Source organism: Enhydra lutris, unplaced genomic scaffold (assembly GCF_002288905.1).
Source record: "Enhydra lutris kenyoni isolate GAN:26980312 unplaced genomic scaffold, ASM228890v2 scaffoldscaffold39, whole genome shotgun sequence".
NCBI lineage: Eukaryota > Metazoa > Chordata > Mammalia > Carnivora > Mustelidae > Enhydra > Enhydra lutris.
This window is the reverse complement of record NW_019154123.1, coordinates 23,946,967-23,965,214: the sequence shown is the minus strand read 5'-3', so window position 1 is coordinate 23,965,214 and position 18,248 is coordinate 23,946,967.

Here is an 18,248-nt window from a genome sequence, read left to right as displayed (position 1 = left end):
AATAAAGGCTGTTCCTCTTTTTTTCTACAGATTTTGCCAACACTTGTGGAAGAAACTTAACCATTTCCTTGCATTTGAATTCACTGACCTACATCTAAATATATTTTTAAACATAATTCAGTGGCTTGAGTTCCAGACCTGACGTTAGATGAGACTGACTAAAATTCCCCCTCCTAAAATTCCCTCAAAAAATCTAGAAAATAAAATAATTAGAAAGAAAGAAAATCTCTGCATTTATAAATAGAATAAAGAATATTCTACAGTTTTACTAAGACAATGAAAAATATGATTTATTATGGATGTGGGTTGGGAGTGAGCAGCCTCTTCCTACTGATTTCCACCACAGAGATGATAGAGATTTCACTGAACTTAGGTGGCAAAGTCTTGTGAGAGCTGCACAACTAAGGAAGGCAAACAAAAACTACTGCTTTTATTATTTCATTCTTACTAGAGGCAAAGATTAAATTGGTCCAAGAGAAGTTTCCTGAAATAGAGGCCTGAAAAAAAAAGAGCAGTATCCTAATATTAAGAGATGCACTTGAGAAACATAAAATTCATCTAAAATAGAAACTATTTTCAGAAGAAAAGAAATTTCTTGATGAATATGAACTGAAAGGAACACTATAAAGGAATTTAAAGGATTCAGATTGTCGAAAAAACTTTAAGAAAATGGATTTTCCTCCAGATAAATCATTGTGAGCATTTAAAATTACAAAGACATTGAAAGCTAAAAGCAAAATGAAAAAGTAGGATGACTACAGAGAAAGATAAAACCATCTTGACCTTGTACTCAGCCCTAATATCAAAAAGGCACAGAACAATATCAGTAGAGTTTTTTTTTTTTTTTTTTAATCAATAGAGTTTTGAGGTAGCATTCTTTACCTAGAGAAGATGCCAATTAAGCATGAAGGTCAATAGAAATACATCACCAAGCAGACAGAATAAGAAAAATACCACTACAAAGATAACCTTCCTAAATAAATTACTTGAAGATATGCTTCAGAATAGTAAGAAATGAATTAAGGTTGAAAGTATAAGGATACAGAAGCTATTGTCTGATTTCCTGGCTGCAAAAAGGAGAAAAATGGAGGAGGAGAAAAAAGGGCACAGTGAAAGCAAATGCTAAAGTGGAAATTTATAGATGTAAACACTTATTTTAAAAATGAAGAAAGATCTCAAAAAAAAAAAAAATGAAGGAAAGATCTCAAATCAACAACTTAACTTTATAACTTAAGGAACTAGAAAAAGAAGAAACTAAACAAAAAGATACCAGAAGGAAGGAAACTGTAAAACTTGAAACAGAGATAACTGAAATACAGAATAGAAAAACAATAGAGAAAATCAATGAAACCCAAAGTTGGTTCTTCGAAGAAATAAAAAATATTAACAAAAATTTAGCTACAAATGGACTAAGAAAATAAGAGTGAAGACTTAAATTACTGAATCAGAAATGACCAATGAATTAAAGAAATCAAAAGGAAAATAAAAAAAAATCTTGAGGCCGACAAAAATGAAAACAAAAATTATGAAAACTTGCGAGATGTAGCAAAAGCAGTTCTAACAGGGAAGTAAGTGCCTACATTGAGAAAATAGTAAGATCTCAAATAAACAATTTAACTTTGCACTGCAAGAGCCTAGAAAAAGAACAAACTAACCCAAAAGTTAGCAGAAGGAAGGAAATAATAAAAATTAAAGCAGAAATAAATGAAATAGAGACTACAAAGACAATAGGAAAGATCATCAAAACTCAAAGTTGGGTTTTTTCTTTTTAAGATTTTACTTATTTATTTCAGAGAGAGAGAGAGAGAGCACGCATCAGCAGAGGGAGGGAAAGAGGGAGAGGGAGACTCCCTGCGGAGTAGGAAGTGGCTTAGCCACTGAGCCACCCAGGTACCTTAATAGTTGGCTTTAAAAAGACAAACCTTTAACAAGATAGACAAACCTTTAACTAGATTAGAACAAAGGAGAAAAGACTCAAATCAATAAAACTAAAAAAAAAAAAAAAAAAAAAAAAAAAAATAAAACTATAAATGAAAGAGGAGACATTACAATGATACCACAGAAATACAAATGATGGTAAGAGAACATGATAAACAATTGTGTGCCCATAAGATAGGCACATGAAAAGGAGCTCAATATCACTAATCATCAAGGGAATGCAAATCAAAACCACAATGAGATACCACCTTACACCTGTCAGAATGATTAGAATCAAAAAGACAAGAAATAATAAGTGTTGGTGAGGATGTGGAGAAAAGAACTCCTGTGTACTATTGGCAGGAATGTAAATTGGTGTGGCCATTGTGGAAAACAGTATGGAGGTTCCTCAAAAAATTAAAAATAGAAATACCATATAATCCAGTAATTCTGCTACTGAGTATTTATACAAAAAAAAGGAAAATATTAATTTGAAAAGATACTTGCATCCCTATGTTTATTGCAGCATTATTTATTATAGCCAAGATATGGAACCAACCCAAGTGTCCATCCATAGGTGAATGGACTAAAAAAAAAATACAAAATATATGCCCAATAGAATATTACTCAGCCATTAAAAAAGATGAGATCTTCTGATTTGTGACAACATGAATGGGTCTAGCAGGTATTATGCTAAGTGAAATAAGTCAGACTAGAAAGATGAATAACATATGCTTTCACTTATAGGCAGAATCTAAAAAATAAAACGAATAAACAAACAAAAAGCAGAAACAGGCCCATAAATACAGAGAAAAAACTGATAGTTTCCAGATGGGAGGGTAGTGGAGGATTAGGTAAAATGGGTAAAGGAGAGTAGAAGATACAGGCCTCTAGTTATGGAATGAATAATTCACAGGAATAAAAGGTACAGGGTAAAGAATATATTCAATGGTATTATTACAGTGTTGTATGGTCACGGTTGGTAGCTATACTTCTGGTAAGGATAGAGTAACATATAAACTTGTCAAATCACTATGTTGTACACCTGAAATTAAAGTAACACTGTGTGTCAACAGTACTTCAATTAAAAATGAATAAATAGAATTGTCAAAAAATATATACAGCAACAAATTGGATAACTTAGAAGAAGTGGATAAAATCCTAGAAACACATAACCTACCAAGACTGAATCACAAAGAACAGAAAATCTGAAGAGACCAATAATGAGTAAGGAGATGGAAGCAGTAATCAAAAACTACAACCAAGAAAATGCCCAGGACCTGATGGCTCCACAGGTGAATTCTACCAAACATTTAAAGAGGAATAATGCCAATCCTCCTTAAACTCTTCCAAAAAATTGAAGAGTGGGGAACAATACCAAACTCACTTTACAAGGCCAGCTTTACTCTCATTACAAAGCTAGGTAAGGGCACTATAATAAAAAAGAAAATGATAGGCTTTTACTCCTAATGAACATAGATGCAAAAACTCTTAACAAAATACTAGCAAACTGACTTCAGCAGTACATTAAAAAGACCATACACATACCTGTTCACAATGAACAGGTGGAATTTACCCCTGGGTTTTGAGGATGATACAATATATGCAAATCAATAAGCATGATATACCACATTAACAGAATGAAGGGTAAATATCTTATAATCATCTTAATAGAAATTCAGAAAAAGCATTTGACAAAATATAACATCCTTTATTGATTAAAAAAAACCAAACTCTTGACAAATTGGTATCGAATAAATGTACCTCAACATAATAAAGGCCATATACAACAAGCCCATAGCTAATATCATGCTCAACAGTAAAAAGCTTAAAGCTTTTTCCCTAAGATCAGGAATAAGATAAAGATGCCAGTTCTCACTGAAATCTTGAAATTTGTATGGAACCACAAAAGGCTGAATAGCCAAAGCCATCTTGAGAAAGAAAAACAAAGATGGAAGCATCATACTTCCCAATTTCAAATCCTATTATAGTTTTTCTTTTAGCACTTTAAATATGTCATTCTACTGTCTTCTTACTTGCATGGTTTCTGGGATAAAAAGTCCACTGTAATTCTTATCCTTTTTCTTCTGCAGGTATTTTTTTTTTCCCCTCTGTGTATTTTCAAGATTTTCCTTTGGTTTTGGTTTCCAGCAGTTTGATTTTGGTACAGACTGAATTGTGTCCCTCCAAAATTCAAATGTTGGAGTCCTAACACCAAGTACCTCAAAATGAGACTGTATTTGGAGATATGGTCTTTAAAGGGGTGATTAGGTTAAAAGAAGGCCAATATGGTGGCTCCTAAAACAATCTGACTGGTATCCTTATAAGAAAAGGGATACAAAAAAAGATACCATGGGTGACATCCATAGACAGAGGGACGATCAATGTGAAGGTACAGCAAACGGGGCCATCTGTAAGCCAACAGGAGATGCCTCAGAAAAAAACTAACATTGCCAGCACCTGAATCTTGAACTCACAGAATTCAGAACTTTGAGAAATAAATTTTGGTTGTTATAGCCACCCAGTCTATAATATTTTGTTATGGTAGCCCTAGGAAACTAATACAAATACGATATGTCTAAGGGCAGGGTTTGTTTCAGTTTCTCTTGTTTTGTTTTTGGTATTTATCCTTCATGTTGTTTTCTGAGCTTCTTAGATCGGTGGTTTGAGGTATGGCATTAATTTTAGGAAATTCATAGTCATTATTTCTTCAAATATTTCTTCTATCCCATACTTATTCTCTGCTCTTTCTGAGATTCTAATTACATGTATATTATAATGTTCGATATTTTCCTTCAGGTCTTGGTTGCTCTGTTCTGTTTATTTTCCCCCCAATCTAGTTTTTTCCTCTTGCTTATCAGTTTATATGATTTTTTATTGACCTATTTTCAAGTTGCATGATTTATTTGCTGTGTTAGGTCTACTTGTGGGTCTGTTTAAGGCATTTTCCATCTCTATTACTACATTTTTTTTATTTCCAGCATTTCCATTTGACTCTTTTTTGTTTATAGTTTACATTTCTCTGCTAAAATTATCTGTCTGATCCTGCATGTTGTCCCTGTAAGATAGTTTCAACATATGTCATATTTGTGTCTGTTTTTTTTTAAGGTTTTTTAAAAAAGATTTTTATTTATTTGCTTGACAGAGAGCAAGCACAACTAGGGGGAAGGGCAGAGGGAGAAGCAGACACCCTGCTGAACAGGGAGACCAGGTAGGACTTGATCCCAGCACCCTGGGATCATGACCTGAGTTGAAGGCAGATGCTTAACTGACTGAGCCACCTAGGTGCCTTGTGTCTGATTCTGATGATTATTTTGTCTCTTCAGATTTTGATTTTTCTTGCCATTTTGTATTCCTCTGCTATAGATTGGATTGTATCTTCCCCCAAATTGATATGTTGAGGCTCTCTGAGTGTGGTGGTATTTGGAGATGAGGCCTTTGACAGGTAATTAGGTTTAGATGAGGTCATGAGGATGGGGATTTCATGATGGGATTAGTGTTCATATGAGAGGAGATATTGGGAACTTTGTCCTTTTTCTGTCTCCACCATCTGAACACACCTTGAGAAGGCACTTATCTAAAACCCACAAAGAATTCTCACCAGAACCCAGCTATGCTGGCACCCTGATGTTGGACTTGTCAGCCTTCAGAATGTTGGGAAATAAATTTCTGCTATTTAAATCACCCGGTCTGTGGTATTTTGTTATGACAGCTTGAGCAAACTAAGACAGCCTCGTCATTTTTTGTTCGAAGTCAGATGTGTAATACAAGATTATAGATACTGAAGTATACATGCTTTATGCTCAGAGATAAGCCTGTCTTTCCTTTTGCTAGGTTCTTAGTGATTCGGGGATTTGTGTTAAATTTGTCTGGAGTTGAGTTGGGCTGGAAGTTCAGTGTTGCTTTGGTTAACCTCAGTGTACCACAGGCTTTCAAATTTCTCTAGTGATACTTTGTGTGGGCTGTTTGTCAGAGTGTTTCTCTCAATGTCTGCTCTACACTTGGCTTCATCTTTCTGCTTTCCTCTGAGTCTTCCCTTTAAATTGCTTGCCCAAAGTAATCTGTTTTTTGAAGCTCTTCTAGCTGTATTCCATTCTTAGTTTTACTTAATGTTATTAGAGTGGTTACGGGGAGAGGGGTAGGAAAGTCTTTGTTCTCCGAAGTTCTAATTGCTTCAGTTTTCATGAGACATTGTGAACCTGTGTTCTTGCCATCACTAGTGTTCTTGCCTTCCACTGGACATAGTGCTGGGCCAGAACCTATCCTTGACTTAATCCCGGGGTTAAACATTTATTCTCCTGTTCCCTACCCCACCCCACCCCCCCAGTGGCAATGGGCATCAACCAGTGCCCTAAGGATACAATTTTTGTTTCCATTATCCCTGCAGATTGAGCCTTTTGTTTCATAAAAGACATAGAGCTGGGTTTGAGCCAAGTTATGGCAATGATTTCTAGTCCCCATCATCCAGCCATCCCTGTAAGGAAAATGTCCTCAGAGTTTTCTTCAATTTTCTTTCAATTTTCTTCAGTGCTCCTGGTGAGGTTCTCACAGAAAAACCCTTCAAGAAGGGCTTGCTTCACTGTATTACACTGGCCCACACTCAGCCTTTAGAAATTGATTACAGTTTTCCAGTTATTCTTGTTACTGGCTTATATGGCATTGAGGGCATCTGCCTCAGATAATCAAATACTCTGATTTTGTTTTTCTATAAAGGAGTTGACTCTCCCCAATTTTGGGTTATATTTTTGCCCTGTGATAGCGATTCTCCTAAGGATTCAAGAATCTATTAGTTTTGCAGTTTGTCCAGCATTTTCTTGTTGTAAAGGTGGGAACAACTCTCTTCATAGCTCTCTAAACCTCCGAGGTGAAACCAGAAGTAATATCTATATTTTTTTCATATATTTCATACAATTTCTGGGACTCAACCAAAATAACCAAACACACCAGTTTGCTGAATATAAGATCAATATACAAAATTAACTGAATGTCTATAAACCAGCCATAAACAATAGAAAATATAATTTTAAAAATGATTTTAAAATTGATATAATTTATCATCAAATTATATCAATACCTACAAATAAACCTCATAAAGATGTATGATATTTCTATCAAAAAAAAACTAAAAAAAATTTTTGAGAAATTGAAGAATATAAAAACAAATGGAGGCATATACTAAGTTCATAAATCAGAAAGCTCAAAAATATAAAAATGGCAATTCCTCTCAAACTGATCTATTGATGTAAATCAATCCCAATTAAGATCCTAGAAGATTTTTGTGTAAATTAGCAAGCTGATTCTAAGATGTGTATGGACATGTAAAGGACTGAGAATAGTCAGGTCATTCTTAGAGAAGAAAGTGAAGTGAAAGGACTTGCTCTAGTAAGTATGAAGATCTGTTAGGAGATTACAATAATTAAAAAAGTGTAGTATTGACACAAGGGTAGTCAAACAAATAGCTCAATGAAAGAAAATAGAGAGTCCAGAATAATATAGACAAATGTATAGACACTTCACTTTTGGAAAAGATGACAATGTTGAACAAAAGGGAAAGGAATTAATTTTTTTCTTTCTTTCTTTCTTTCTTTCTTTCTTTCTTTCTTTCTTTCTTTCTTTCTTCTTTTTCTCTCTCTCTCTCTTTCTTTCTTTCTCTCTCTCTTTCCCCCTCTTACTTTCCTTTTATAGTATACGTGCTGCCCAAGCAAACACAGGAATTAATTTTCAATAATTAGTCTTGGTCAATTGGATATCTGTATGAGAAAAAATGGAGGGCTACCTGGCTGGCTCAGTCAGTAGAACATGTGACTCTTGATCTCAGGGTCATAAGTTCAAGCCCCATGCTGGGTGCGGAGCCTGCTTTAAAAAAGAAAAATGAGAGAGAGAGAAAAATGGAACTTAACTCCCTACTTCATATGTCAGTTCTGTGTGTATTGTAAATCTAAATGTAAAAAGCAAAATATAATGCTCCTTGGAGATGACAGAGGAGAATATCTTCATGACCCTAAGAAAGGCATGTATTTCTTAAATAAGACACTAAAATCTTAAAGACATTAAAAGAAGATATTGATAAGTTAAGCTTGTTGAAAATAAATATTAAAAATATCTGCTTATCAAAAAATATCATTTAGAGAGCAAAAGGCAACTCACACATTGGGAGAAGATATTTTTAACCTGTATAATCACAGAAAGGACCATATCCAGAATACAATAAGAAACTCCTGTAAATCAAGAAAATAACAGAAAACTGGATAGAAAAAAATAAGCAAAAGATTCTACCAAAGACAAAAAAGGATATCCCAAAGTCCTGAAGGCAGTTAAACATATGAAAAAGTGCTCAACTTCATTAGTCATCGGGGAAATGCAAATTAAACTACAATACAATACCATCACACACCCACCAGTAGAGCTGTAATTGAAGACTGTTGATCCCATATATAGCCAAGGATGTGGAACATTAACACTTTCATACATTAGCAGTATGTATATAAATTGGGAAAAACCTAAGTTTGAACATATGTTTACTATACTGAAAATCTATTACTGCATAAAGCAATATTGTTTTAGTGGCTTAAAATCACAAACATATATTCTCTCTCTTTCTGTGGGTCAGGAATTTGACAGTAGCTTAGTTGTGTGGATTTTGGCTCAGGGTCTCTCATGAGTTTACAGTCAAAATGTTAGCTCTTCCAAAGACTTGACTACGCTAGAAAATTTCCTCCCAAGATAGTTCAGTCATATGACTATCGGCAGGAAGCCTTAGTTCCTCACCATGTGGACTTCTCCATAGGATTGCCTTAGTGTCTTCATGATATTGCAGCTCTTCCCCCAGACTGAACAAGGAAGAAGCTGTAATGCCTATTATGACCCAGTCTTGGAGGTAATACATCGTCACTTCTGCTGTTCATTAGAAGCGAGTCACTAAGCCCAGCCTATACTTGAGGGTCATGGATTTAAGCTCCCCCCTTTTGAAGAGAGGAGGGTAAGAGAATTTGGGGATGTACATTAAAATCACCACACATACCCCATGACCAAATAATTTTACCCTGAGGTACAGAAGCAAAAATGGGCGATTGTATGGCTCTCCAAACATTTACAACAATGTTTATAGCATCATTATTCAGAAGAGCCAAATAGTAGAAACAAAATGCATACCAAACAATACAACAGATAGATAAATTGTGCTATATTCTAACATTATAATACTATTCATATATAAAAATTAACAAACTTACATGCAAAACCACAGGCAAATCTTGCTAATACTAATATTGAGCAAAAGAGACAAACTTCAAAAATGTGTACTGCATTATTTTCTTTATATAAATGTTAAAAAAGGCAAAACCAATCTATACTATAAGTCAAGATTGTGGTTACCTTTAGGGAGGAGAAGGGAGGAAAGGATTAAGAGGGGTTATAAGGAGATGCCTCTGAAATTACCATTTCATTACTGATCTATAACTTGCCCAGAGTGGTAGTGGCAAAGATATGTTTACATTGTTATAGTTCATGGAGCCATACACCTCTGATTTGTGCAGATTTCAGAACTGTCTTATACTTCAAATTTGGAAAATTTTTAAAAAGATGCCAAAGAAAGAAAGTATTCTTCAGGTAAAAACACATGTCTGTGTGTTGAATTTGGTCTGCAAGTAGCCAGTTTGTAATAACAGCTCTAGACCAGATTGCTAAATATGATCTCCAGTTATGTTAGAATTTGGTGGCGGCATAAATCTATTCCTATAGAATTTAGAATTGTCAGATGTTGGTTATGGAGAAATCCTTCTGGATCAGTTAATCCAGTGATTTTTCAAACCAACCTCACTTGCAGAGGCAACCCCTTAGGTACTCTACAGACTGCAAGTGCTTCTCAGAACACTGTGTAAAAACCACTGATCTAGCCTAAGGCCTTGTGTTACAAATAAAGAAACTGAGGCTTAGAAAGACTGTTATTTGTTTAGAGTTATACAACTGCTTGGTGGTAATGTCCTGAGATTCACTCCCACCTGAAGTTACCATGAGTATGTTGTACTGCTAAACCTAAAAAAGGAAAAATTACATATCTCAGGACCTTGGTCTTTGGAGTAGCTACTCTCCAATTCAGTCATTCAAGGTGGTGGCAAAGCAGAATTATCAAAGATAAGCTGAGACCAAGAAATATGTTGGAAAGTGTTCTGTTTAGGGACTACCCTGGGGAATACCCTATTTGCTAACAAGGATGTGGGGCATTCTCTCATCCAGCTCACCCTTCAACTAGGTTCTCAACTCTGGCTGTACATTACAACCACCTGGGAACTTTTGAAAAAATACTGCTTCCTGGGTCTCCCCATAGACAAATAGAATCAGATTCTCTGGAGTGGGCTGGAAAGAACTGGATATTCTGACCCCTACTGAGATTTACTGAGATGTGTATGGACTGAGCTCATCATCTCAGAGAAGCTCTGAGTCTAAACAACAAATTGGGCCTTGCCACAAGTGGAAAAAAAAAAACAAAAAAAAAAAAAAAACACTAGAGAAAGAAAAAAAATCCCTCTGGTAGTAGCAAAACTCCAGGCTGCCTATCTTTATTAGTATGAGAACTTGGGCCTCTTCTCTGTGTCTCCAGCCTCAGGAAAGCAGCCCCCATTTGTCCTTAGTTTTTCTCCTTATAATAAAATATTGGGGACACCAGATTCTTAGGCCTTGTGTGAAAAGTACAATTAAAGTACCTTGGTCCCATGCATAGCTTTGGCAGAACATGAAGTCTACACCTCTGCTTAGAATGGGTAGAGCCCATTCTCTGAGGAAGGTTGCCCTTAGAGATGCATTAGTTCTGTATTCCTCTGTCCAGTCAAGGTACATCTTACTAATCTGTATCCTATTCACCTTTGTAGAATACTAGAAGTGGGAAAGACCAAAGAGGTTATTTCACCCAGTTTCCCATTTGATAAAAACATTCTCGGCCATAAGTAACTTACTGAAAGTCACACAGGATGTCACTGGAAATGTCATAGCACAAATACAAATGGTCTGATCCTGCACCCAGTGCTTGCTCCTTTTTGTCTTAAAAGTATTTTTAATTACAAAATATGTCAAAGATAGAGAAAAGCATATGAAATTTAACGATTTTACATTCTTAGCATATTGGTTTCAGGTTTTTTTTTTTTTTTTTTTTTAAATAAAATGTTACAAGGGACGCCCGAGTGGATCAGTCATTAAGCGTCTGCCTTCAGCTCAGGTCATGATCCTGGAGTCCTGGGATCGAGCCCCATATCAGGCTCCATGCTCCTCAGGAAGCCTGCTTCTCCTTCTCCTACTCCCCCTGCTTGTGTTCCCTCCCTCGCTGTGTCTGTGTCAAATAAATAAATAAAATCTTAAAAAATAAATAAATATAAAATAAAATAAAATGTTACAGATTCAGCTGAAGTCCCTCCTAACCTCCCATCCAAGTACTAACCAGGCCTGACCCTGCTTAGCTTACGAGATCAGATGAGATGGGGCACATTCAGGGTGGTATGGCCGTAGACGAAGTCCCTCCTAACCTATACCTCTCTTCCCTCCCTCTCACAAGTAACAGCACTCAAAGATTGGTGAATCCTATTCCCTGGAATGTTGTTGTACTTTGTTTTATATATATGTATATATGTATATATATATATGGAGAGAGAGAGAGAGAGATCTATTGTATAGATTAAGTTAATTCATTTTAACAGTGTCATGTTATTTCATTCATAAGCCCCATTTTATTTACTTATTCCTCTCTGATGGAAAGTTGTTTCCAGTTTTTGCACAAATTGTTTCACAGTCAACATCCTTGACATGTATCTCTGTGTACAAGAGTGAGAATTTCTATAGATTGGAGACCTAGAAGGGAAATCATAAGGTTCTGGAGATATGCACCTTCAACTTTATGAGATTTTGTCAAATTGTTCTCCAAAGTAGTTGAACCAGTTTATACTTCTCATATCTTTATCAGCACTTCATTTGCTCAGACTTTAACATTTAAACCCATTTGTCACAGGTGAAATAGCATTTTATTTATTTTTTATTTTTTTATAGGTTTTATTTTTATTTTTTTTAATTTTTATTTTTTTAAATTTCTTTTCAGTGTTCCAGAATTCATTATGTACCACACCCAGTGCTCCATGCAATACGTGCATAGTACCCACCACCAGACTCACCCATCCTCCCACTCCCCGCACCTCCCAAACCCTCAGATTGTTTTTCAGAGTCCATAGTCTCTCATGGTTCGTCTCCCCCTCCAATTTCCTCCAACTCCCTTCTCCTCTCCATCTCCCCATGTCCTCTGTGTTATTTCTTATCCTCCACAAATAAGCGAAACCATATGATAATTGACTCTCTCTGCTTGACTTATGAAATAGCATTTTAAATTCACAATTTCTGATTACTAGTCAGGTTGAGCATCTTTTAATATAATTAATAGTGAATCAGATTTCCTCTTATATGAATTGGCTTTTCATCTCCCTTACCATTGGTTGCCTCCTTACTTTTTAGGAGTTTTTTTTTTTTTTTAAATTGGTGGTTATATTTTGTTTGTCTTTTAAGTGCACAGGAAATATCTTTCTCCAGTTTGTGGTTTGATTTTTAATTTTGTATATATTGTCTTTTGTTTATAGAACTTTTAAATTTAATATAGTCTTCTGTATCAGCCTTCTTCCATGAATTATTCTTTTTGTTTTCTGTTTAAGAAATCATTTCTTTCCTCAAGGTCATATGGGTATACTACCATTCTTTTCTTCCAAAAGCTTAAAATTTTTGCTTTTAATATTTAGATTTTAATCACTTTGGAATTTTGTATGTAATATGAAGAAAAGATTTTAACATAACAAACACTAATTGTCCTAGCATCACTTATTGAATAGTTTATGGTTATCCCATTGAATCATGCCACCTCTGTTATATATCAAGTTCCCAGCTATATGGGTATCTGTTTCCAGAATCTCTTTTATGTTCCACTTGTCTGTTTGCCTATCTATGCCGATGCCACATTTTTTAAGTGCTCTAGCTTTATCATTTAAAGAGGCAAACTCCCCTCTTTTTTTTTTTAAAGATTTTATTTGACAGAGATCACAAGTAGGCAGAGAGGCAAGCAGAGAGAGAGAGAGAGAGAGAGAGGGAGGAGGAAGCAGGCTCCCTGCCTAGCAGAGAGCCCGATGCGGGACTCGATCCCAGGACCCTGAGATCATGACCTGAGCTGAAGGCAGAGGCTTAACCCACTGAGCCACCCAGGCAGCCCCAAACTCCCCTTTTCTTATTTTTTTCAAAAATTATCTTGGCTATTTACAACCCCATTCCTTTTAATTTTAGGAATAACTTGTGGAGTTCTTGGGAGATTTTTCAGGTTTGTGTTAGAAATATTTGGAATTCATTAATTTGAAAAAAATTATTGTCTTTAGTGGTATTGTTTTTATCCATGAATATGGTACATCTTTGCACTATTTACACCTTTGAAAACTATTTTCATTAACTTTTTACAATTTTCTCCACAGAGCTATTTCACATATGTTGTTATATTTATTCCTAGTTACTTTATAGATATACTGCTATTACAATTATATATTTTAAAGTTATATCTTCAAAATGGATGTTACTGGTATATACAGATGCCAGTGACATTCACGTATTGACCTTATTTTCAGCAACCTCTCTTGTTAGTCCTTATAGATTCTCTTCAGTAGTTTGTGTAATCATAACACTGTGAATAACAACATCTTTATTATTCATTTTCAGCCTTTTAATTTTTTTATTGTGCTAATTAGAAGATTCAGCATAATGTTGAATAGGAGTAGTAATAATGAGCCAATTTGTTTCCCAAAATCCTTTCACTAGATTCTACCATCTTCTATTTTTATCCCTAGGCCAAGATGAATTGTGTCTTGGGTTTTATCCCACTGACCAAAACGTAGATCTCCCAGTCCCTGCTGACCCAAACCTCCCTTACCAAGCACGCAGCACCTACTAACCTCATTCAACCAATTGCACTTAATAAAGGAGTCCACCACCCAGAGGAGTTTCATTTAGATACTCCACTATTCTCTCAGGTGCAATGTGTCTGAAATGATTCAAAACTTTTCCATATATCTGTGTTCTTTAAGGGCATCACCAACCACACAGACTCAACAATCAGAAACCTATATTCTTCTCTCAATTCCCACATCTAATTTACCATCAGTCTCATTAATTCCACATTCTAAATATCTGCCAAAGTATTTTCTCTTCTCCATTCTCAGCACCAATGACAGCGCTGAGCCCTCAGTATTTCCATCTTGACTAACTGATCTTTCCTCCTTTCATCTCAATTCTTGCTTACCATTCTTCTCATTGTTGTCAAGTTTATTTTCCTAATATGCAAGTCTGATCATGCCTCACCCAGCTTTAAACTCTTCACTGCTTCCCCATTGTCTACTGTATGAAGTCTTAGTTCTTCAGCTGGTCATGCAAGGCCCTTTATTTACCCTGGCTCTCTAACATATTTTCCTACCACTCCCCACCTTGCCCTACAAAAAATGAAGTGCTTATAGTTCAGCTGTTCCCTCGTGCTATGATTTTTGTACATAGTCTCTTTGTTTGGATTGCTCTGGCAAAGTTGTTCACTTTCAAACCCAGCTCACGTGTCACTTATTTCAGGAACTATTGATAAAGAGCTCAACAATAAATATTGAGCACTACCTATATGCCAGGTGCTTTGCTAGATGCCGGCATAGAAAATGAACAAGATGTGTTCCAAATGTTGCAGCATCAGTTAGCTACTTTCATTTTTTTGTCTCCTTTTAGGTTTAACTGCCCGGAGCAGTATTTTTACTTACATGTTTATTTTCTTTCTTTCATTCTTTTTTAAAAAAATATTTTCTTTGTTCGACAGAGAGAGAGTATAAGTAGAGAGAGCAGTAGGAAGAGGGAGAGAGAGAAGTAGACTCCCTGCTTAGCAGGGAGCCCGATGTGGGGCTCTATCCCAGGACCCTGGGATCATAACCTGAGCTAAAGGCATACGCTTAACAAACTGAGCCATCCAGGTGCCCCTCTTTCTTTCATTCTTGATAAATACACAGATGTACAAATATCGCACTATGCTTAAGAAGAGATGCACCTGCATATATAGACCCAGTATTCAGTAACATTTATGGACAGTTTTAACTAGAAAGTATGATTATAAATGATGAAATCATAAGTTCTGTACTTTGTGGTTAGACTCTGGACCATGAACACAAAGAAACACAGTATGGCTAGGGTAGTAGTTAAGGGTGTGCTCTCTGAAGGCAGATTGCCTGAATTTGCATCTCAGCTTTGCAACTTACAAGCTGGGTGACCCTGGATAAGTAACTGGACCTTTGTGCCTCAAGTTCCTCAGCTGTAAAATGGGGACAAAAATAATCCCTGCCTCAGTGTTGTTGGGAGAATTATTGAAGTTAATACAATAGTACTGAGAATAGTGCCTTGTACAATATAATTGTTTAATAAATGGTATTTATTGTTACTTTGGGGAAACTTTTGTCTCAGTCACTATCAGTAGATCAAGTGACTGTTACTTCTATATTGAGCAATTAAAGAACTTTTTGTTGTTTTGAGCCAAATGTATATTCTTATCAAATTTTTACTGAACCAAGGGCACATGCTGGCAGAATAACTGGCCCAGGAAAGCTCACAGTAGTGGAATGGAGTTTTACTTCATGGAGAGCTAAATGATCTATGTGGAAACAAACAGTAGTAGCAGATAGAGTCAAATAGCTGCAAATTCAGGCGAAGGCATAGCTAGGTGAGACTGTATGGTGTGAGAATTGACAGCTGAAGGTCTGGAGTCAGACTGTCTCACTTAGATTCATGACTCCACCACTTACTAGCTTTGTTCCCTTGGGCAAGTCACTTCTTTGTACCTCAGCTGCCACATTATTATTAATGGAATTGATAATAGCAGAAAAACAGTCCCTATTAAATGTAGTTATTCTAGAAGTGTAATGAGAGAATGCATATAAGGCGCTTAGAACATTGCTTGGTACAGAATAAAAGTGGTGAAGAAAAAAAGATGCATGCGGTAGGCAGAGAAATATATAATCTGTGTGTTCACTCCAAGAAAAGCAAGAGAGGTAGATGAGCAATGGAATGAGTGGTCCTAAGAAAAAAATAAGGAGATTTAATTCTACTGTACTTGGGATAACTTTTGTAAATGTTATATTTTGTTTCTATAGAAGCCTTTTAATATGTCTCCAGTTATGTTGGGTTTAGACCTCCAGAACTTCCCAAAATATGTTCCATGAAGCATCTGCCCAAAGATATGTGTAAGAAAAAGGCTTCGGGGTTGAATAATGCTGAAAAATGCTATATGACTCATTTCCTTAGAAATTTCAAATGTAGGGGCGCCTGGGTAGCTCTGTTGGTTAAGCGTCTAACTTTGGCTCAGTCATGATCTCTGGGTCCTGGGATCACGTCCTGCACTGGGCTCCTTGCTCAGCGGGGAGCCTGCTTCTCCCTCTGCCCTTCTCCCCTGCTTGTGCTCTCTCTGCCTGCTTGTGCTCTCTCTCTGTCAAATAAATACATAACATCTTAAAAAAAAGAAACTTCAAATGTATAGTAGCACTCTAAGGGGTTGAGAAATGCTGCAAAAATGTTTCATTGAGTTTTATCAAGCATTTTTTGAATTTGATCACAGAGCTTTTTCTCTATATGGTATTTATTAACATGCCATGGAATAAAAATGGAGAAATGCTGGCTTCCGATGAGTATTAAAAATGACCTTTACATCATAACAAGGTCTGAGGGGCATGGGAGGTAAGTTTGGGAAAGAGAGGACTCATACTTTTTAAGGCTGGGATTGAAAATCTATCTAGAACAATTTACAAATCCAGGGGCTATACAATTCCCTCAGGGTCACAAACACTCAGATACATACAGTGCTCCTGGGAACAATGGGCACAGTCCCTGGAGGGCATTGGGTGAACACCCCTCACATTATAACCTGCTTCAGCCACTTTGCTGAGATCCCACTGTGGAAGGTCTAAAGGTCCCTGAACATACTGTACCACCTGCCTTTGGCCATGTACTGTCTGAATTCACTTCCTATTTTTTTTGAAGAGAAGAGGCTACAAGAAAAACATTTAAAGTGGAGAGGCCTGATTGGGGAACTAGAGGCGAGACTCAGGGGGAAGAGGGGAAATTGGGAGAAGGGACTGGGTTGAACTCCAATTAGTTTCTGGACAAGGATGTTCCTCTGGGAGGAAGTGAGATGGGGGACACCAGTAGCTCTAACAAAGAGAACCCTTCACAGCAGAGCAGGTTAGGAGATAATACTTAAGAGAAATAATATTGCCTTCCAAGGGCAGTGATGAGAATGGGAGCTTCCTGAGGGGCAGAAACCCTGTTTAATTCATCTTTATAATTCTTTTCTTGAGGAAAAAGGTGGTGGCTAGGAGGGAGAGCGCAATGAATAATCCCTAATAAGAGAGAGTTAGATAAAATAGCTCGCAATTTACATTGACCAGTGTTTAGATGACTTTCCAAGTAAATGTTGTTGGCTGGTTTCTGAAGGTAGGTGTATTTTGCCCCTTCCCATGGGTTGCTACCAAGAAAAGAGACACTGGATTATATCCTAGTTGGCCTGTTGCAAGGAGACCTAGAATCTCTGACTTGGGAGGGCTGACTCAGAGAGGGACTGATGAGCCGTCTTCATGCAGGATGGAAATTAAGAACAAGGAATACATCAACACTAGCAATGCCTAACTACGAGAGGTGAAAGCAGGACTTTTTTCTTATCTCCAATAATTCATATTTTTCTGACTTTTCTATAATAAGCACCTATGACTTTTATATTTGTGGAAAATTAAATCTACTTCTCTAGTTTATATGTACATCTTTAGTTTCTAGAAAACCCGAGCAGACATTATGGGCAAACTTCATATTGGAGTGTTTTTAGTGGGGAAAAAAAGTGTTCCAAACATGTAGGAGGGTATGGAAATATAACGTAGGAAACACACCCCAGAAAGTTATATCCACATAATTCTACAAAGAGGGGAAGAAGTTTGCTAGGGATAAGATTTCCCAAGAACCTCTGGGGAAAAATGGTAACGCTGTCTATGTCTATAGGTGGGAGGGGTGTGGCGAAGACGGGGTTCCAGAGGGACGAATTACATGGCAGCCCGGGGAGCCGGACGTGGCAGGTAGGAAAGGTGGCCACGGTCCTCCGGGAAGGACGGGGAGGGTGGGGCGGAGCAGGAAAGGGCGGTGCGCGGGTCGGGAGGCGGAGCCGTCGGCGCGCCCAGGTGGGGATGAGCCGGGGCCGTACCTGCTCCAGGACTGCAGCCGGCCCTCCCACCGCCCCGCGCGGAGAGAGGGCAAAGCGGAGGGAT